Below are 23713 nucleotides of genomic sequence, written 5' to 3' on the forward strand. Positions count from 1 at the left end.
TTCAGGTATGTAAAGCTGGTTCAACATCTGCAAATTATTTAATGAAATCTATTACATCAAAAGGCTAAAAAATATCATGTTTATATCAATAGATACAAAAAAAAGCATTTAATAAAATCCCACACACATTCATGATAAAAAAAAAAAACCTCTCAGCAAACTAGAAACTAGAGGAGAACTTCTTCAACTTAGTAAAGAATATTTAGGGACACCTTGATGGCTCAGTCAGTAGAGCATGCAGCTCTTGATCTCAGGGGTCATGAGTTTAAGCTCCACACTGGGTGTAGGGTTTACTTAAAAAAAAAAAAAAAAAAAAGGAATATCCACCAAGAAACTCTACAGTAAATTAACATCATAGTTAATGGTGACAAACTCAAAGCATTTCCACTAAGATCAGGAAAAAGGCAAGAATATCTTCTCTCACTACTGTTTTGCAACATCATACTGGAATTCCCAGCTAATGCAACAGACAAGAAAAGGAAATAAAGATATATGGATTAGGAAGGAAAAGTAAAAATGGCTTTGTTTGCAAGTGACATAATCCTCTATGTAGAAAACCTGAAAAAATTGGACCGAAAAACTTCTGGAGCTAGTAATAGATTACAGCAAGGTTGCAGGTTATAATTAAGCTACAAAAGTCACTACCCATCTTCACATACCAGCAATAAATAAGTTGAATTTGAAATTAAAAACACAGTACAAACAAGTATACTATACCTAGAAATAGGTATAAATCTAACAAAATATGTTAAACATCTATTTGAGGGCATCTATAAAACTCTGACAAAAGAAATCAAAGGGGAACTAATTCCTTGAAAGAAGGATATACAGAAGCTATACACCAACTATAAAGCTACAGTAACCAAGAGAGTGTGAGATTAATAAAGGAATAGACAGATCAATGGAACACAGCAGAGCCCAGAAACAGACACACATAAATATAGTCCACTGATCTTTGACAAAGGAGCAAAGGAAACACAATGAAGCAGTTAGTCTTGTTAACTGGTGGTGTATATCATGAAAGAAGGTATGTTAGAGAAGGCATCTAAGCATGTGAAGAGGTGCACCACATCATATTTTTGTGGATATCAATAATCTCAAAACTGATTCTAAAGTTTATACTGAGAGGCAAAAGACCCAGAATAGCCAACATGACATTGAAAGAGAAGAACAAAGTTGGAGAACTGACAGTATCTGACTTCAAGGTCTACTATGAAGCTACCGTAACCAAGACAGTGTGCATCGATGAGAGAATAGACAAACAGATAAATGGAACAAAACATGAGCCCAGACACAGGCCTACATAAATACAGCCAACTGTTCTTTGACAAAGAAGCAGAGCCAATACAATGGAGCAAAGACAGTCTTTTCAATAAATGATGCTGGAACTGGACATCCAAATGCAAAAAAAAAAAAAAAAAAAGAATCTTACATCCTTCACAAAAATTACCTCAAAATGGAGCACAGACCTAAACGCAAAAACACATAACTTAAAAACCCTAGAAGATAATATAGGAGAAAACCTACATGACCTTAGGTGTGGTGATGACTTTTTAGATATACCACCAAAGGCACAATCCATGAAAGAAATAATTGTTAAGATGGACTTCTTTTGCTCTGTGATGACATTGCCGAAAGAATGAGAAAACAGGGCACAGGCTGGGAGAAAATATTTGTGAAAGATACATGACAAAGTACTGTTATCCAAAATATACAAAGAACTTCTAAAACTCAATGATAACAACCCAGTTAAAAAGATAGACCACATCTTCTTTATCCATTCATCTTTCAATGGACACTGAGGCTCCTTCCACAGTTTGGCTATTGTGGACATTGCTGCTATAAACGTTGGGGTGCAGATGTCTCGGTTTTTCATTGCATCTGTATCTTTGAGGTAAAACCCCAGTAGTGCAATTGCTGGGTCGTAGGGTAGCTCTATTTTTAACTCTTTGAGGAACCTCCACACTGTTTTCCAGAGTGGCTGTGGTGTGTGTGTGTGTGTGTGTGTGTGTGTGTGTGTGTGTATGTATGTATACAGGTTACACACACAATGGAGTATTACTCAGCCATTAGAAATGATGAATACTCATCATTTGCTTTGATGTGGATGGAACTGGAGGGTATTATGCTGAGTGAAGTAAGTCAGCCGGAGCAGGACAAACCTTATATGGTCTCATTCATTCGGGGAATATAAAAAATAGTGAAAGAGATTATAGGGGAAAGGAGAGAAAATGAGTGGGAAATATCAGTGAGGGTGACAGAACATGAGAGACTCCTAACTCTGGGAAATGAATAAGGGGTAATGGAAGGGGAGTTGGGTGGGGGGTTGGGGTGACTGGGTGACGGGCACTGAGGGGGGCACTCATCCGGGCATGGGATGAGCCCTGGGTGTTATACTATATGTTGGCAAATCAAACTCCAATAAAAAAATACACACACAAAAAAATAGGCCAAAGACCTTAGACGCCTCATCAAAGAAGATACACAGATGGCAAAAAAGCATATGAAAAGATGCCTTATGTTATGTGTCATCAGGGAAGTGCAAATTAAACCAATAGTTAGATGCTACTACCTATTTGGAGGGTCAAAATCCAGAACACTGACAACACTAAATGCTGGTGAGGCTGTAGTGCATACATGCCCTCATTCAGTGCTCATGGGAATGCAAGATGATACAGCCACCTTAGAAGACAGTTGGACAGTGTCTTACCAAAGTAAACATACTCTTAACACATGATCCAGCAATCATACTCCTTTGTTTCTGAAGGAGTTGAAAAATTATGTCCTTATAAAAGCTGGTATGTAGATATTTGTAGCATTTTACTCATTACTTGCCAAACTTTGAAGAAACCAAGATGACCTTGACTAGATAAATGGATAAATAAACTGTGCTACAACCAGATGATGGAATATTATTCAGCACTAAAAAGAAGTGGTCTATCAAGCCATGAAAAGACATGAAGGAAACTTAAATGCATATTCCCTAAGTGAAAGACGCCAATCTGAAAAGGCTGTAGGATTCCAAACTTGTAACATTCTGGAAAAGGCAAAACTATGGAGACAGTAAAAAAAAAAAAAAAAAAAAGAATCAGTGGTTGTCAGAGGTTGTGGAGAAGGAGGGATGAATAGACAGAACCTAGCGAATTTTTAAGACAGTGAAACTGCTCTGTATGATATCATAATTGTGGCTACATGTCATTATATGTTTGTTCAAACCCACAGAATGCACATCAAAGGTGAACTCCAATGTGAATTAGGTTCATTAACTGTAACAAAGGTACTACCTCTGATAAGGAATGTTGGTAATGGGGAGGCTATGCATGTGTAGGCGTGGAGGGTCCTAAGAAATCGATATACCTTCCACTCAATTTTGCTGTGAATCTAAAACCGCTCTAAGAAACAATTACGACAGCACCACCAACACAAAAAGCATAATGTCCATAATGCCAGATCATGAACTCATTATTTAGTACCATGTGATCTATTAAATTATATACAGTCCAATTTTGCCCGTTGTCATTTTATGTGTAATTGTTTCACCTTCTTAGGCTGTTAGCTCCATGAAGTCAGAAACTGAACCTTCTTTCCCCAGGGACAGATCTCAAGCTTTTGGCAAAGAATTTTAGGTCCTTAAAAAAAATGTGATGCAAAGAAATAATACAATGACGAAAGTTTTCTTTTAAATGTAGTTAAGTAGGTATCCAAGAAATATTTTTAAATAAATACATGAATAAAAGATGTTTTCAATTTTGTTGACCCTAAAGATATAAATTTCAGTTTCTCATACTGACTCTGAAGATACGCATCCTTCTTTTTTATATTTGATTGGTTGGAAAACAAAAAGAGAAAGAAAGAAAAGTCATTTAAGAGGGAAATTTATGCCACCAACTACATGCAAGGGAAAAGCACATTACATGCCGTCTGCTTGACCTTCAAAAGACAAGTCAAACGCCTCAACTAATTACTCTCCTAGGTATGTTCAGTCCATTGCAAAAGTGCTGATATATTCTTATGAGACACCTTGATTAGATCTCCCATACTGTGAGCAAAATTAGAGTACAATCTAAGAACTGTTAGGTGAAAAAGGGCATTTGGAAAACAGGTGTTGTTGAGTCAAAAAAAAAAAAAAAACCCAGGGAACTCTTTAATTGACCTACTATTCTATGGTTTTATTTTCATTCTAAAATGGTAATAGGAAAAAATACACAGACATTATGTTATTGGGGTTTCTGGGTGCCAAAGCCATGTCAGAATACAAGGAAATGAGTGGGGAAAAAAATAAGTGAGAGGAAAAAAATGAAATTAATGGTGGTGAGAGCATGGCACTATTGATACAAATTATTTAATAATTTGGGTTATTTTAGAAAATAATTTCAAAATGATTGGAACATTTACAGTTTATTATAGAAAAGAAGATTTAGTCTGTGTCTAGACACCTAGTAAAATCAGCTAGCTGTTGGTACCCGTGGGTGGCTCAGCAGTTGAGTGTTTGCCTTTGGCTCAGGTCGTGACTCCATGGTCCTGGGATTGAGTCTCAGCATTGGGCTCTCTGCAGGGAGCCTGTTTTTCCCTCTGTCTATGTCTCTGCCTCTCCCTCTGTGTCTCTCATGCGTAAATTAAAAAAAAAGATCAGCTAGCTGTTTACATTTGAATTCTGCAAGTCCTACCATATCCTATCCTATTATTTTAAGTGGATTATTGTGTTAACTGAATTGACAATACCCAGAAATTTGTTTCATTATTTACTACCATCTTCATGGGAAGAAAAAGGGATCTTATAAATAACATCATAGATCTTCACAATATGGATGAAGATCTATATTTAAATGCATCCTTAGTACATACCCTAGGAATAGAATAGAAGCAAATCAACTTTAAGGTTAATAGAAGTTTACATAGTAAATTATGTGATACCTGAATCAAATATATGTACATGATACCTGTACCATGTATACAGGTACCCCTGCTATTAATACACTAACAGTAGCAAAACCAATAATAACTATCATTTACTGGGTGTTTGTTGTATGCCATACCATGGGCTATATACTCGTGGCTGATACTAGACTGGGTCTCTAAAGTTCCATTTCATCCTCCTTCTGCTTGGCAGCTGGAAAGGTACAAAATACATTTCCCAAACTCCCTTGCAGCTAAGGCTCTTTTTACAAACTGGGCTCCACCAATTTAGCTGTGTTTACATGGAATTAGGAGAGGCAAGACAAAGGCCATCCTCATATTGGTGCAAATGCTGGTAGACAGGCAGAGAGGGATGTGGGTGCAGTGTCTGGACTCAGTCTGCCGGTGTCTTGTTATCAGGGTCATGGCTGTGAGAGGCAGTCATGTCAGCAGCTATAGCTGCCTGACCTCTGGATCACAATTATGGTAATGTGGTATAAAGGCACTGGCCTTGTGGCATCCTCTTCCTCCATCCCTCACTGATTTTCCCTGTATTTAACCTCTTTCTTCTTAAAACACCTAGAGTGGTTTCTGTTTTCTATACTGAACTTTAATGATACGGTTCTTCATATATATCATCTCATTTAATGCCTCCTGTGAAATGTCACTATTTCTATTCTGCAAGCAGAGAAAATAAGTCTGAAAAAGGTAATTTTTCCTAAGTTACAAGGTTGGTAGGTGAAGAATTTGGGGATTTGAACTCTGATCACTAGACTCCAAAGCCTGTGCTCAGAACTATGGTATTACCTATGGGCCTGCCTCATACTTAATATTTTAATTAAGGCTAAGGGAAGCCAATTTGGCATGGTAAAGTTCATATTCAACTTTAAACTTTTATTTATCTTTGAACTCAAGTTCAAGTCAAGTGGAAGTTATTGAGAGCTCAGCTAATTTCTCTTTCCACTCATCACTTCTATATGCTTACAGACTTTGAACTGACTTAAGAAACAGAAATGCTGGACTTGCAATATTTTCAGCTTAGAACAAAACAAGAAGTCTTGTTCTCCTGGGAAGTCACTTCTCAGAAGTCTTCAAGCTTCAAGTTTTAGTAAAAAGATATTTAAAATTTTAGAGCAATACATTTCTACTACTGGTCATTGAAAAAGGATAAAATGCACTTCTGGTCATCAGTAAAGGAAAAGGAAAAGCACCTGCAATTCTGGTAATTATAAAAACCCACCATCTGACTCCTGAGGAGATAAAGATAGTTAGTATGGCATAATTAGAAACCCTAACATTATTGGCTAGGAGACCAACGATCTGAAGACAAAGCCATGCAATCAATCTTAGATGAGCTGCCTTCCTAACTGGCAAAAACAAGGGGCTTAGATATGAATCTGATTTCCTCAAAATGTAGAGCCATGAAATGTTAGGGCAGAAAAAAGGGAGTTCAAGCAGAATATCTCAAGTGTTGTCATCTCATGGCACACACAGAAATGCAAGATATGTGTGGTGTGTCGAGGTCACTCAGGGAGCAGTTAGGACTGGAGGGACAGCCCCTGGATCTCAAAGGACCATTTCTCAGTACCTTGGTGGAAAGTCTAAGCTCAGAGAATGCTGAGCACATCAGTTTGCACATGGAGAACTAAAGCAGATTTATAACAACCCATCAACTAAAGTACATAGTATCGATAAGTGTAAAGTTGTTACACTTACATATCATTCTATATCTTTGCCAATTTGTCCTTCTTCAGTCAATTTCTTACACCGCAGCCAGAGAGATCTCTTAAAAAGGACAGACCTGATCATATCATATCATATCAGTCCTGTCTATTAAAAAGGACAGACCATATCATATCATATCTCTTAAAAAGGACAGCCTGTTCCCCCTATCCAATGCCTCTCATCATTGTTCTTAGGACAAAGACCCATACTCTGAAAATGGCGCAACTTCCGTTTCTCCAGGGCCACTCTTGCTAGTCTCTCCACTATATTTCATGTCAGAGCTTGGGAGTTTGGAGTCTCTTTTATCTTATTCCCCAGTTGATACTGATTACTTCAGGTTTCAGTTCACATGTCATTTGTTCAAGAAAATCTTCCCTAATCCCTCTTTATGTCAGGTTTCCCTGTTATATCTCATCCTATCTTTTACTCCCGGAATTGATGAGTTTGAACTTGCTTATTTCTTTTTGTGATGATCTGATTAATGTCTGCTTTCCTCATTAGACTCTAAGCTCTGAAGAGGGACGGTATCTTTTTTGGTCACCACTGTCTCCTCAGTATTTACCACAGTGGCACTGGCCATTTATGAATAACTGGTATCAAGATCTGACACTCTTGTTGGAGAGGCTGGAAAAACTTCTATGATTTCAAGGACAAATGATCTAAGAAGATTTGGGTTCAGTTAAACATTTGTTCAATGAATGAATTTATGGTTTTCTTTTGGCTATGTACAGGAATTTCCTGGCAACTATAATCTTTAGACTAACATAGTTCTGTATACCAAATTCTTATGATATGAAATGTGAATGTAGTAATGCTTTTATTCCTCTAATTAATGAGTAATATGGTCATTTACTTAAAATCTTTTGGTGCAAATATTCTGAAGAATTTTTGGATCATGGAACACTTTGAATCTAATATAAGCTCTGAATGCTTTTTTTCTAAGAAAATGAATATATTTACAACATTTTACAAACAATCTCAGGCAATTAGTCCATGGACTAACTCTAAATAAATAAATTTCAAGCTCCTGAATATGGCATAAAACAATCAACTGACTTGATCCTTCGCTACCTTTCCAAGTTCATCTACCATTTTCTAATATTTTAAGCTCTAATAGATGAACCTCCATGTGGTTTCCCAGCACACATACCATTTCCTCTTCATGAAATGTCATTTCTACCTTTTTAAAAAAAATCTATCCTCCAATACTCAGAGCAGAGCTCATATCTTCTAAGATCCTTACCTGACTCTGGTCCTGGGCAATGAGTACCTAATAGGGGCTCCCATGACACCTAGTGAAAATCAGCTTCCTCGCATTATTTCATGATGTGAAAATTATCTAGTCTTTCCTAGAGAATATTAAATTCTTTGAGTGTAAGGCTCACTTCTTAGATACCCCTATTCCTACTGTGTGGAACAGTGAATGGCAGAAACAGGCCTTTAATAAATGTAAATTAACCTAAACTGTCTGCTAAAGGACCAAACTTAATGGTAGAAGAGCTAAGAGAATTCATAGATAATATCCTTCAAATGGGAAGACAGATTGGAATACCTGTAAATAAACTGAATATCTGCAATGTACAATCATCAACAAAGGCTGTTAACACAGAAAACATATAGTTATTTTACCCTAAAAAAAATCCATCCTAAGATATCAATGTCATTATGGGTATCTGTTACAGAAAATCATCATGTAGTCAATAGAACAATGGATTCTTTATTAAAATGGTTTGAAGGAAATAGTCAGAAAATGTGCCATTATGATGTCCTTATATAAAGGTTCAATACCCTGCTGTGTGCTATTGCTGTGCACTATTTTACAATTCTCATTGCATCAGGAATAGTAAGCAGCAGATTTAGTTCTCAGATGGTGACTGTACAGTAACCAAAAAGTTAATGTGTAACAAATGGAGAGAACTTTGCACAGAGAGTTCCGTACACTGATATTTCAAGCAAATAAATTATTTTTGCTGTTTCTAACCTGCAGTTGTCATTTACCCAGCAGATTAAGCTATTTGTAATTCTACAGTTAATGCCAACAGGGACCAGTAATTATCATTGGAAGGATTACCATTCATTACACAACAGACTATAAGCATGATGCATACTGGACTCTTAAAATGGTTGGGAATGATCCAATGAGATAGCCAAGACATATTTCTGTTTTACAAACTCTGGAACTCCTCTCTTATGACAGATTTATTTGCTGTCATATGGCCAGTTATTGCAGCACAGTGTGGGTGGGGTGAGGGTAAGGTGGAGGCAAGGGACAGAAGCTTCCATGGAAGAACCATTTTTAACCCCTCCCCACCCCCTGTGGAGAATCGATATGCTGACATCCTCTCCCGGCCTCATTCCAGTGAACAGTGGAAACAGTTCAGTGAAAACACTGTTGTAAGAGTGTGCTTACAACAAACATGGAAGCCATCATTTTTGTTGTTTGGAATTTAAAAATAAAAAGACTAAATTCTGCAGCACAATTGTTGGCATAGAGTGTATAAGTGATATGAGCTACCATGTGAAATGTGAGGGTATGATCAAGACTGGGAGGAAAGGGGGAGTGGAGAGACAAAGTACTTAATATTATTGGGAGAAAAAAAGTCCAAGACTGTCCATTTGTCTCAAATAACAAAAGAATCTATCATTTTTCAAAGAATCAACCATGATTTCCAGGGAAGTCTTCCTAGCCTCTATCTACACTATGAGACAGAAACTTGGATGCTGTAATGATTTGGGACTACCTGGGTATTCTGTAAAATTTAAACAAAAATGAATGTGATTATCAAGGATTACATGGACTCACCAAGAATACAGCCAAAGCTCTGCAGGCAATATAGTAACCTGCTAGTTGAGAGATTTTTTTTTTTTTAGAAATAAATAATTTTATATTTTTCATCTAAAACTGAAGGGTAAAAGTTCATGATTAAAAACAGAAGTTCATGGAGATAAAATATTATTTTATCTAGTACTAATTATTTTTGAGAGAGGCTAAATACTCCTCTCAATACTCTGGTGTATATTCCCTCAAGTTTAGTTTTCTGCTCTCACTTACCACTCTATCATCAACTCTCAAGAAGTAATGCTCATTATGTTTAAGATGATAACAAAAAGGTGACAAGGCTAGAATATGTAAATTCTGGATCTAGACTGCCTTGGTTTGATCCCCATTTTGCTATGTTCCATCTGTATGACCGTGGGAAAGTGGCTTAACCTTTCTATTCTTTAGTTACCTATCTGTAAGTGGGGTGGCAGTATTTACTTCATTGAGAGTTATATAAATTCATGCATGGAACACACACTTAGAACAAAGCATGGCAGAGAGCAAGTACCTTCTAAAACTAGTTAATATGGCTACCATACAAATACATGAAAATACAAAATTAATAATCAGATGACACGAAGAAGTTAATGCAAATAAATTTCATAGCATACCTATCTTTTAAACTTAGCCACAAACATGACTAGTACTGGCATAAAAATAGACCTATAGATCAAGAGAACAGAACAGAGAGCCCAGAAATAAACCCATGTTTATATGGTCCATTAGTCTATGACAAGACAAGAATATGCAATAAGGAAGACAGTCTCTTCAATAAATGGAGTTTAGAAAACTGGATAGCATGCAAAAGAACATGCAAAAGAATGATACTGGACCACTTTCTTACATCTTACACAAAAATAATTCAACCTGGATTAAAGACCTACATGTGAAACCCGAAACCATAAAAATCCTAGAATAGAACACAGGCAGTAATTTCTCTGACATCAACTGAGCAACAGTTTTTCTAGATATGTCTCCTCAGGCAAGGAAACAAAAGCAAAAACAAACTATTGGGATTACATTAAAATAAAAAGCTTTTACACAGCAAAGGAAACCAACAAAACAAAAGGTAATCTACTGAATGGAAGATATTTGCAATTATATATTATATATAAAGGGGTTCATACCCAAAATATATAAGCAATTCTACAACTTAACAGCAAAAATCCCCAAATAATCTGATTAAAACAGGCAGAAGACCTGAATAGACATTTTCCCAAAGAAGACATCCAGATGGCCAACAGACACATGAAAAGGTGCTTGATTTCACTAATCATCAGGGAAATATAAGCCAAAACCACAGTGAGCTACCACCTCATACCTGGCAGAATGACTAGTATCAAAAAGACAAGAAATAACAGGTATTGGCGAGGATGTAAGGAAAAGGGAACCCTCCCACATTGTTGATGGGAATGCAAATTGGTGCAGCCACTGTGGAAAACAGTATGGAGGTCCCTCAAAAAATTAAAAATAAAAATACTATATGATCCAATAATGACACTACTGGGCATTTACCCAAAGGAAACAAAAACACTAATTCAAAAAGATAGTACCCCCCATGTTTATTGCAGCATTATTCACAATAGTTCAGATATGGATGCAACCCAAGTGTCCATCAACAGATGAATGTATATATATATTTAAATACTTATTTATATATACTTATATATAAAAATAAATAAAACACAGTAATGGAATATTACAAAGTGATAAAAAAGATAAGATCATGCCATTTACAACAACATGGATGGACCTAGAAGGTATGATGCTAAATGAAGTAAGTCAGACTGAGAAAGACAAATACCACATGATCTTACTCACATGTGGAATCTGAAAAAAAACAAATGAATAAACAAACAGAAAGCAGAATCAGACCTATGAATAGAGGGAACTGATGGCTGTCAGAGGAGAATACCATGGGGGGATGGGCACAATGGGTGAAGAGGAGTGAGAGGCATAAACGTCCAGCTATGGAATGAAGAAATCATGGGAATAAAAGGCACAGCACAGGGAATATAGTCAATGGTACTGAAATAGTGTTGTATGGTGACAGGTGGTAGCTACACTTGTGGTGAGCATAGCATAATGTTTAGAGAAATTGTATCACTATGTTGTACACCTAAATCTAATGTAACACTGTGTGTCAATTATACTCAAATAAAAAGTTTTAAAGGAAGGTACCACACAGAAGGGAGGGTATGAGTGCAGTCAATAAGTTGAAGTTAGTAATATTAGCACACAATAAGGCTAAAAATATTTAAATACAAGAAATATGAATCTCCAGATGGGAGATTTGGAGGATGAGGCAGGAATAAAATTATATCTTGCAAAACCCACCCAAACCCAAACTCCCTATGCACCTCCCCCACCACCACCACCACCCTGGCAATGTCTATAACTGTCTAATGGGCAAAAAATATCTGGTTTAGCAACTTTTACTCTGAAATAAAAATGAGAGTAGCCATCATATTTTATGAATGAAAGAGGATGAATTTAATGTTTTAGATTCTTTTCTATGTTCTAAGGGCTTTTAAATAGTCACTTGAAAGTTACTTATTAATCCAGATCATGCTTAGCCACTGGTTAAAAAAATGAAGCAGTGTGCAGAGCAAAGACAAGAGTTCAGGGCCAAACTGCAGAGAGCAAAGGACAATGAGTGGGTGGTTATACTTTCCTCCTCACTCTTTCAGCATCAGGAAATGAAGTGAGCAAGCAGCCTCTTAAGATAGTAAGGTGAGTGTATTATCAGGTACACCAGGTGAAGGGACCCTGATCTCTCAGATTCAACAGGGCAGTTTGTCTCTCTTGAAATCAGGGTCAAAGCTATGTGCCTCCATGTGTGCTGGTACTTTTTTCCTGTAAAGGATGGCTGTATGTAGAGTAGATACTACACCAATGATACACTGGAAGTTCTTTTAACTCTAGGATTATCAGAAATAAGTGTGCTGGTGAGCATATTTATGAGTTTTAAATAACATTTAACTCAGGTTACTGTTTAAGTTACATATTTCTGCCTGTTGCTAGAAGATTAGACTTGGGTTAAAATTTAATCTTATCGGATCTAGATTATATAGTTCTGGGATGAATCATGTCTTTTAATTTCTTTCTAGTCTGTGACTTTGGGTCCCTCCTTCATGGTTCTGAATCAGCTTCATTCAATCATAAAATATTTATTTTAAGCCCACAACAAATATTTTGAGGTCTGTAAGGAGATGGCTAAGAAAAAAAAAATTAAGAGCAAAAGAGCAAATCAGTCCACTTAGATACTTATCACCAAAAACGTAACATGTCACTTGGTGAAGAGGTTGCAATTTAATGGAGAAATGGTTGCTGGTCTCTCTCTCTGCGTATCAAGGGCACTTGTTAACCTCTTCATTTCTCTGTTATGGTAAACAGTCAAGAACTGACCATATTCACTTAAATTAATATGCCAGCATTATTGAAGATCATCATAGTGAAAGGTTACAAAATAGACCCAAGCATAATTCAGTGCAGATAGAAGAAGTTTTGGCTTTATTTGTTCTTAAGGGAAGTCTTGCTTATCTAAACAAGACATGTGTCACCCTCTTCCTATGGGCTCAATTGAGCTCTTGCCTCTCAAACCTCAGCTGAAAAAGGAATCACCCATGAGTTTCATATTACTGCCAGTGACAGACAATAGAGTTTAATATAATGAATGAGGGTGGGCAAATGAAAGCACAGGTTCAACTACTACAGCATTGAGATTAGCAACTGCATCTCTGGATTTCTTGCCAGGGAATATAAATTGATGTTCAGTCATAAACAGCTACATGAAAAGAAGAAAAGCTCCCTTTATTTTTAAAATCATATTATTTGAAGCCTGGTCTTTGTAATTGGTAAACTCTTTGTATTTGGTAAAAATAGAATTATGTGTTTTCTGACAGTGAAATCATACTTAAGAGTTTTACCTGAACTGGGATATGGTTTGTGAAAGAGTGTGACAGGCCTGACACATAATGGGTATACCATAAAGAACAGCCCTCCCTCTGGCTCTGATGTATTTATTTTCCCACAGGTGAAGTAATGGTAAATATTACTATAATAAAGATAAATATATAGAAATCAATGATATTTGTTGAACATCTCTTATTCTTATTGATTTGCATGTACAGGCATAACTCACTTTATTGTGCTTCACAGATACGTGCAGTTTTACAATTGCAGCCTCCCTGTATCAAACAAGCCTATTGAAGCATTTTTACAACAGCATTTGCTCACTTCATGTCTCTCTGTCAACATCTCAATAAATTCTCACAACATATCAAACTTTTTCATTGTTAGAATATTTGTTATGGTGAGCTGCCATAAGTGATCTTTGATGTTACTATTACAATTGTTTTGGGGTGCAATGAATCATGCCCATATATAAGACAGGGAACTTCATAAATATTTTATGTTCTGCTTGCTCCACCCATTTGGCTGTTCCCCTTCTCTCTCCCCCTTCCTTGGATCTTCCTATTCCATGAGACACAACAATATCAAATTTAGGCCAATTAATACCCTACAGTGGTCTCTAGGTGTTCAAGTAAATAGAAGAGTCATACCTCTCACTGTAAATCAAAAGGCAGAAATGATTAAGAAAATGGTGGGTATTCGTCCTTTCTGATGGTGGAGTAATATTCCATTGTATATATAGACCACATCTTCTGTATTCATTCGTCCATCAATGGACATTGAGGCTCCTTCCACAGTTTGGCTATTGTGGACATTGCTACTATGAACATTGGGGTGCAGGTCATATGAGGAATATAAGAAATAATGAAAGGGATTACAGGGGAAAGGAGGGGAAATGAGTGGGAAAAATCAGAGAGGGTGACAGAACATGAGAGACTCCTAACTCTGGGAAATGAACAGGGGTAGTGGAAGGGGAGGTGGGCGGGGGTTTGGGGTGACTGGGTGATGAGCACTGAGTGGGGCACTTGACGGGATGAGCACTGGGTGTTATACTATATGTTGGCAAATCAAACTTCAATAAAAAATTATATTTAAAAAATGATTAAGCTCAGTGAGGAAGACATGTCAAAAGCTGAGACAGGCCAAAAACTAAGCCTCTTGTGCCAAACAGCCACGTTGTGAATGCAAATGAGTTCTTGAGAGAAATCAAAAGTGCTACTCCAGTTCACACATGAATGATAAGAAACTGAAACAGCCTTGTTGCTGATATGGAGGAAGTTTTAGTGATCTGCATAGAAGATCAAACCACCTATAACATTCCCTTAAGACAGAGCCTAATCCAGAGCAAGACTCTAACTCCCTACAATTCTCTAAAGGCTCAGAGAGGTGAGGAAACTGTTAAAAAAAAAAAAAAAAGTCTGAAGCCAGCAGAGGTTGGTTCACGTGTTTCAAGGAAAAGCCATCTTTATAACATACAAGTGCAAAGTGAAGCAGCAAGTGGTGATTTAGAAACTGTAGCAAGTCATCCAAAAGATCTACCTAAGATAATTAATGAAGGTGGTTATATATATATTTTTAAAGATTTTATTTATTCATGAGAGACACAGAGGGAGAAGCAGGCTCTCTGTGAGGAGCCTGATGCAGGACTCAATTCCAGGATCCCGACCCAAGCCAAAGGCAGATGCTCAACCACTGAGCCACCCAGGTGACCTAGGTGGTTATATTAAACAACAGATTCTCAATGTAGATGAAATAGACATTTTTGGGAGATGCCTTCCAGGACTTTCATAGTTAGAGAAGAGAGGTCAATAATCTGGGCTCTTCAAACTTCAGAGGACACCCGGACTCTCTTGTTAAGGGTTAATGATACTGGTGATGAAGTTGAAGCCAATGCTCAATTACTATTCTAAAAATCCTAGGGCCTTAAGAATTATGCTAAATCTACTCTTTCTGTGCTCTCTGAATGGAACAACAAAGCCTGTATAGCAGCATATCCGTTTACAGCATGGTTTACTAAATATTTTAAGCCCATTGTTAAGACCTACTGTTCAGAAAAAAAAAAAAAGATTCCTTTCAAAATGTTATTGCTCATTGACAATGCACCTGGTCAGTCAAGAGCTCTGATGGAGATGTACTGCAAGATTAGCGTGGCTTTCAGGGCTAATACAACACCCATTCTGGAGTCCATGGATAAAGGAGTCATTTCAAGTCTTTTTAATTAAGAAATACATTGCACAAGGCTACAGCTGCCACAGATAGGGATGATCTGGACAAATAAAACTGAAAAACTTCTGGAAAGGATTCCTCATGCCATCAAAACATTTGTGATTCATGGGAAGAGGTCAAAATATCAACGTTAACAGGATTTTGGAAGAAGTTGATTTCAATCATCAAGGATGACTTTGAGGGATTTAAGATTTCAGTGGAGGAAGTAACTGCAAATGTGGTGGAAAGAGCAAGAAAACTAGCAGGAGCCTGAAGATGGAACTGAATTGCTGCAATCTCAGGGTCAAACTTGAACAGATGAGGAATTGCTTCTTATGGAGGAGCAAAGAAAATGTTTCCTGAGGTAGAATCTACTCCTGGTGAAGATGCTGTGAAGGTTGTTGAAATGACAACAAAGGATTTAGAATATTATCTAAATTGAACTTATAAGCAGTGGCAGGGTTTGAGAGGACTGAGTGCAATTTTGAAAGAATTTCTACTGTGGGTAAAATGCTATCAAATAGCATCACATGCTAGAGAGAAGTCATTCACAAAAAGAAGAATCTATCCATGTGGCAAACTTCATTGTTGTCTTATTTTAAGAAATTACCATATCCACCTCAAACCTTCAGCAACCATCATGCTGATCTGTCAGCAGCCATCAACATAAAGGGAACATCCTCCACCAGCAAAAGGATTATGACTTGTAGCAAGCTCACATGATGGTTAACAATTATGTATTTTAAAATTCAGGTATGTACATTTTTTAGACAATGCTATTGCACACTAAATAGATATAATGTAGTGTAAAAATAACTTTTATACACACTGGAAAACCAAAATTATTCATTTGACTTGCTTGATTGTGGTGGTCAAGAACCAAAGGTATGCTTGCATCAACTAATTTATTTCTTGGAACTATCCTCTGAAATAAGTACTATTATTATCCTCATCTCATCTTAAAGATGAGAGAATTGAGGCATAAGAGTTTAAGTTACTTGCTTAAATAGCTAATACATAGCAAAATTGGAATTTGAACCCAGATAGTCTGGCTCCAGATGTACTTGCCCTACTGAAAACACTTAGCCCAGTGTCTGGCACAAATTAAGTTCTTATTATTGTTTTAATCATTACTTTTAATATTACTAGATTTATTTAAGGAAAATGTATTGAGCACCTAGGCACCAGGAAATTAAGCAATGAACAAAATATGCAAGGTCACAGTTCTCGCTGAGAATAGATTAGAGGAGGAGATGGATCTCATTTCAAGAATTGTACCTTTTCTAGCAGAAATGGATTTTTTTCCTTTTTTTTAAAGATTTTCTTTCTTTATTCACGAGAGACACACACACACAGAGGCAGAGACTTAGGCAAGGGGAAGCAGGCTCCCTGTGGGAAGCCCAATGTGGGACTTGATCCCAGGACCCCGGAATACAGACCTGTGACAAAGGCAGACACTCAACTACTGAGCCACACAGGTGCCCCAGAAATGGATTTCTTGAAGTAGAAGAATATTTCTAAATATTTTAGGCCACTAGATCCTTGAGATTTCTCATTGGATGACTGGACTATGTGCTTCCATTACTCCTATTGTCTGTTCACTTTAACTCTGCTGCCTGATTCAAGTCTTGGAAACTCCACTTGATCAGATCATTGCCCTACTGAGAAATCTTTAATGACTCTGAGAGCTTATGTAGCCACTGTCTGTCACACTCCTCTCCTCATTTATGGCAGACATCAGTATCCCATCACAGCATACTTTTGTCAGTTTAGTTGTGGTCTTGGAATTTTATCAGTAAGTCAAGAATTGCCACTTGAAACCTTTTTGCCATCCCTAACTTACTTTGCTTGATAGAAGTACGATTTGGGACTTAGACTTAGGTTTGAATTTTAACTTTTCTCACTTATTTGCAGTGTGGTGCTGTACAAGTCATTTCAGAAAACTATGGCAGCCTTACTCTCCTTAAGTGTAAAATGGAGATAATAGGAGCTGCCCTGAAGGATTTGTGGATAGAGCAGGAAAACCATTTAGCACAGTGGCTGGTATATACTACTCAATAAATTGCAGTTACTATTTTTATCATCATTATCCCAATGTTCAATATTGTCATTGGAAAGGCTTTGGATGCCTTCATAATCTAGGCTTAATTTACATTAATTTACATTTCCAAATTTATCTCCCATAGAGTACCAAAAGAACTCTCCACTTTAACTAGATTTGGGCAACTCAATGATTTAGGCAAAACTAGCCTGCCATTTTCTGTTCCTCTCTGTATATAAAAATCTACCTTATTCTTTCAGGCCCTTTTCAAGAAATTCTATTTCATTAATGAGATTCATCTCTTCAGCTAGTCATACTGTTCTTCACTAAACTCTCCTTCACTTGTCATGTTTCTGACATTTCATCATATACTCATTGTCCAGCAACATTCTCTTATGCTAGTGTTTGATTGCATATTACAATTTGACTTTATACGTGCATTTATCTCATTTTCTAGCTAACCTTTCAATTCCTCAATGACTGGGACTACCTAATATTTGTGTCCTGAAAACAACACCTACTGAAATGAGTGCATATTCTTATACTGACTTAATAAAACTGAAATAAAATGTATACACACACATTTCAGTAACTTAAAAATCAGTCATAGATTAAAGAGACAAAATCACTTTTTAATTCTTCATATTATATTGAATTCAGTGTTACAGAAAAATCTCTGGCTTTCTACTTGGAATTAGAATATTCTACCTTTTTAAAAAAATATGTTATTTATTTATTCATGAGAGACACAGAAGAGAGGCAGAGGCAGAAGCAGGCTCCCTGTGGTGAGCCTGATGTGGGACTTGATCCCAGGACCCTGGGATCATGACCTGACCCAAAGGCAGACACTCAACCACTGAGCCACCCAAGTGTCTCTAGAATATTCTACCTTTGTCAGTTAGTCATAGTTAAATAGAGTCATTTACATTCATACCTATGTATCATATCTGAGCCTAGGTGGTACAAGTAATAGAAGATTTTCCTCTCCAGAGAATTGAAAAAAGAATTTTTGACCTCTATATTATTAATGTGTTTTTTTAATTTGTACAATTTTCTTTAACATGGACAAAATCACTTCTCAAGATTAAAGAAATCTCAAATAATTTATACTTTTTTTTGACCTAAGAAACATGATTGTTTTCCATATCAAGTTTCAGTATAATTAAGAATCCAAAGACTCCATAATCACATATAACTTAGCCCAGTGGCTTCTGTCCACCATTCCCCAGGTGATGCTGGTCCAGGATGACATTTTACTATCCTCTGGCAAAATGGGAAAAACTAGGGCAATAAAGCAGTGGTGAACCACAAGCTAGGCAGTAGTGGTCGATCTCAGATAGAGGGCAATATATTCTCACTGTTGTTTGGAACTACCTGGGCATGGTGAAAATATAAAGCAGACAAATTTTTAGTAGATTCTATTATTGATTTAAAATTACCTACAAAATGCAGAAGCCTGGGTAGTTTAGTCAGTTAAGTGTCTTCCTTTGGCTCAGGTCATGATATCAGAGTCCTGGGATCGAGGCCTGTGTCAGGCTCCCTGCTAAGTGGAGAGTCTGCTTCTCCCTCTGCCTCTCCCCACTGCTCATGCTCTCTCTCCCCATCTCTCTCTCTCAAATAAATAAATAAAAATAAATAACCTTAAAAAAATTACCTACAAAGTGCAACCATGTTTTTGCCTGTACCTGCAGCAAATTGCTTTCACTATCATGTCCTTGGCATGGCATAGCAACAAAGTTGAGCTTTGAGTAAAGATGAATTTACCCAGTTGAAGAGACAGTCCATTGTTCTATATTAAAAGACTGGCAAATAAATGTCTTTTCAAAATAAAATGACGGTGATGATGAGAAACAATTGTTTTTAATGTCCTTATTTGGTAGATTTTTAAAAGTTGATTTTTATATATCTCTTCAATGTGGAGTTTGTTACTGTTTTTCATTGCTTGGTTTATTTTTGGAAATGTTCCTAGTCTACGAAATCCAAATCTGAGAACAATTAACCAAGGGAACAAACAATTCAACTTAATAGTATAAGGGTGTACAGTGGCTTTTGGCTTTGGGCAGTAGTTCTCAAAAGTGTGGTACTCTAGACCAATGGAATCAGTGTTAACTGAGACCTTGTTAGAAATGCAGATTAGATCTACTCAATCAAAAACTTTAGGGTTCAGTAATCTGTGGGTTTCAAAAGCCCTCTAGCAGATTCTGCCTCAGCTGAAGTCTGAGAATCACTACTAGGGAATAGGCAGGGAGGATGAGAAAGTGCTAAAACAAAATGCCTAGAGATTCTTAAATGTTCCTTTAAGGTTATTTTTAGTCCAATGATTTTGTATCTATTTATTCTATGTGGATTTTCCATAGTTATTAATTAACCAATCTTTCCAAAATAAAATTTTGATTATTTCCTAAGGTCTACAGTGAATGACTTTATACCCGCCTGTATAAGGTGGGATCAATCAGGGAAAGGAGGATTCTGAGCTCACCTCATCCCACCTACACACCAAGATAATAGCTACATCTATGCAAGTAACTCTAAAAATGACCTGAAGGTCAGCATAATGGACTTTCCACAGTTAATTGTAAAGAGGAAGCCATATTTAAAAGGGTAGGAGGGTTGGGCACACAGTTGGGAACCAAATCCCTGACAAGACTAACCACAAATAGGAAGGATATCACAAGTATGGAGAAGCAGGGGATCAGACCCCTCAGCAGGCTCCACAGACACTAGGTACAGGCATTGGGAGGATGAGTTTCTGTAACATCTGGCTTTCAAAACCACTGGGGCTTAATTTTAGGAGGTTTGAAAATTATCAGGGCTTAACTCAGAATTTTAAAAATCAGTGGACTTAATCCTGGGAGAGTTGAAGGGCAATGAGAAACTGAGTCCTTGTTCTTAGAGAGACAGAATGGAAAACAATCAAGCCCAAAACACAGTACAGAAGCAGTCATTTGAAAAGCACCTGGAGTATGTATGAAGTTACTGACTAATCTTAGAACATGTGCCAGAGGGGCAGGGACCTTCAAGAGAGTTATCCAGGGATGAAAGTGCTGGCAGGCATCATTACCCTTCCTCTCTCCAGTCTACATAGCTGGACACTTGTAGCAGCCAGCACCAACACTTCATTTGCCCTGTTAGCACAATGTACCTATTCCAATGTTCCCCTGTTGACCCACCCCGTCCAATCTTCCCACCTCAACAGGCATCCCTCCAAAGCAGCTCCTGCCCCACCATATCCTTAAGGCAGCCCTGGGATCAGAGCCACTCCAAAGTAACTCCTGCCCTGGGGAGGGAGAGAGAGGTAACTCCATTCACTAGTGTGCCCACAGTTCCAGCAGCCTGGCCTCTTAGCTGGCTGCATAGGGAGCAAGGCTTGCCCTTTGGCATCCTGCAAATGTGTTAGAGAGGCTATCTGCAGATAGCTAGGCTGACTACTGGCCCCATCCACCAACTAGAGACTCAGTTGTCCATACAAGGAGCAAGACCTGCCCTTTGGTATACCCACAATTGCAGCAGAGAGGATAACTGGAGACAGTTTGATTACCAGCTTTGTCCACCAATGAGACCACAGGCCTGCATCAGGCGTCTCAACAGGGCAGAAACCAAATCCTGCCCAAGATGCCTACAGTAGACAAAGTAGATCATTGCAGCTGGCTGGGCTGAAGGCAGTCACAGCTCGGCCCCAACACTAAGGTGCATGCAGCCACACAGAAGACACACCTGGAACACCTGATTCTTGTGACCAGGATGCAGTGTGCTAGAGGGCATCACAGGACCCATTTTACACTAGGATACTAGTTTAAAGACCAAGAGATGCACCTGACCTACCTAATGTAGAAACAAACACAGACAAAATGAGAAGACAGAGGAATGTGTCCCAAAGGAAAGAACATGACAAATCACAGTAAAAGAGATAAATGAAATAGAGATAAGCAACATGTCTCATATAGAATTCAAAGTGATGGTCATAAAGATACTCACTGGACTTGAGAAAACATTGGATGAACTCAGTGAGAACTTCAACAAAGACATAAAAAGTATAAAAAAGAACCAGTTAGAGCTGAAAACTGAATAACTGAAAGTAAAAATAAACTAGAAGGAATCAACAGCAGGTTAAAGAATTCAGAACAGATCAGTGATCTGGAAGACAGAAAAATGGAAAGCAACTGAGTTGAATAGCAAAAAGAAAAAAGATAATAATAAAAAATGAGAATAGGTTAAAGGGAACTCAGTGACATCATTAAGTTTAATCAAATTCACATTAGAGGGATCTCAGAAATGAGAGAGAGAGAGAGAAGCAGAAAACTGATTTGAAGAAGAGCTGAAAACTTCTCTCACCCGGGGGGAGAAAACAGACATCCAAGTGCAAGAGGCACAAAGAGTCCTAACAAGATGAACCCAAGATGTCCATACCATGACACATAATAATTAAAATGCCAAAAAGTAATGATAAAGAGAGAATTTCTTTTTAATTTTCTTAAATATTTATTTATTTATTTATTTATTTATTTATTTATTTATTTATTTATGATAGTCACACAGAGAGAGAGAGAGGCAGAGACACAGGCAGAGGGAGAAGCAGGCTCCATGCACCGGGAGCCCGACGTGGGACTCGATCCCGGGTCTCCAGGATCGTGCCCTGGGCCAAAGGCAGGCACCAAACCACTGCGCCACCCAGGGATCCCCTAAAGAGAGAAGTTTTAAAACAGCAAGAGAAAAATAAAGTTACATACAAGGGAAACCTCATAAGGCTGTCCGCTGATTTTTAAGCAGAAACTTTGCAAGTCAGCAAAGAGCGCTGAAAGGACAAAACCTGCAACCAAGAATACTCTACCCAGCCATATTATCATTAAGAATAGAAGAAAAGAGGGGTGCCTGAGTCACTTGGTTAAGAGTCCAACTCTTGATTTTGGCTCAGGTCATGATCTTGGGGTCATAAGACTGAGCCCTACTCCATGCTCAGTGGAGAGTCTGCTTGAGGTTCTCCCTCTCCTTCCCCTTTGCCCCTCCCCATCACATGTGCTTGCTCTTTTTTCTCTAAAATAATAAATAAATAAATCTTTTAAAAATTTTTAAGAAAGAACAGAAGGAGAGATAATTTCCCAGATGAACAAAAGTTTTAAAAGTTCACCTTCACTAAAGAAGCCTTACAAAAATGTTAAAGGGAATTCTTTAAGTGGAAAGAAAAGCCCATAACTAGAAGTAAAAAAATTATGAAAAAAATTTTTGCAGGTAAAAGCAAACATATAATACAGGTATAGATTAGCCATTATAGAGCCAATGTGAAGATTAAAATGCAAAATTGGTAAAAGCAATTATATCTAAAAAATTAGTCGCAGAAAGATGTAAGATATAACATTATATACATAAAATGGGGACAGGAGACTAACAATTTAGTGTTTTTATAATTTTTTTTATTTTTATTTATTTATGATAGTCACACAGGGAGAGAGAGAGAGAGAGAGAGAGAGAGAGAGAGAGAGAGGCAGAGGGAGAAGCAGGCTCCATGCACCGGGAGCCCAACGTGGGATTTGATCCGGGGTCTCCAGGATCGCGCCCTGGGTCAAAGGCAGGCGCCAAACCACTGCGCCACCCAGGGATCCCTATAATGTTTTGAACTTAATATAAAAAGAAAGGAATCCAAGCATAACACTAAAGAAAGCCATCAACACTAAAAAAAGCCATCAAACCACAAGGGAAGAGAGCAAAAGAAGGTAAAATGAAAAGGGCAGAACCACACACACACAAAACCAAAACAACAACAACAAAAACAAAAACCCAGGATGCAACATAATGGCAGTAAGTACATAACTATTAATAATTATTTTCAATAGAAATGGACTAAATGCTCCAATCCCAAAACAGAATTACTAAAGGGATTAAAAACAATAAGACTCATCTATGTGCTGTGTACAAGAAACTCACTTCAGACCTAAGGACACATATAGATTAAAAGTAAAAGGATGGAAAAACATACCATGTAAATGGAAACAAAAAAAGCCAGGTTAGTAATACTTGTATTAGACTAAATAGACTTTAAAACAAAAACTGTAGCAGGAGACAAAGAACTGCAACACATAATTATAAAGGGATCAATCCAACAACAGGATATAATA

At 37.4% G+C, this 23713-nt stretch overlaps 1 protein-coding gene and 1 long non-coding RNA gene across 24 annotated transcripts in view; one reads left to right on the forward strand and one right to left on the reverse strand.

The window, feature by feature from the left end:
- The window catches only part of NME7 (NME/NM23 family member 7), a 269129-nt gene that overhangs the window by 16798 nt on the left and 228618 nt on the right, over positions 1–23713 (reverse strand). The window lies entirely within an intron of this gene.
- The window catches only part of LOC140635627 (uncharacterized), a 54630-nt gene that overhangs the window by 6507 nt on the left and 24410 nt on the right, over positions 1–23713 (forward strand). For 5 of the 18 annotated variants that reach the window (XR_012032971.1, XR_012032975.1, XR_012032977.1 and 2 more), the window contains exon 4: positions 3765–3973. The exons of 5 other annotated variants lie outside the window; for them this stretch is intronic. This is a non-coding gene — a long non-coding RNA (uncharacterized lncRNA). Of the gene's footprint in view, positions 1–3764; positions 3974–5883; positions 6119–13603; positions 13749–20009; positions 20149–23713 lie in introns of those variants that run through there. 8 more of the 18 variants (XR_012032982.1, XR_012032985.1, XR_012032987.1 and 5 more) reach the window with 5 other exon arrangements.

Source organism: Canis lupus, chromosome 6 (assembly GCF_048164855.1).
Source record: "Canis lupus baileyi chromosome 6, mCanLup2.hap1, whole genome shotgun sequence".
Classification (NCBI taxonomy): domain Eukaryota; kingdom Metazoa; phylum Chordata; class Mammalia; order Carnivora; family Canidae; genus Canis; species Canis lupus.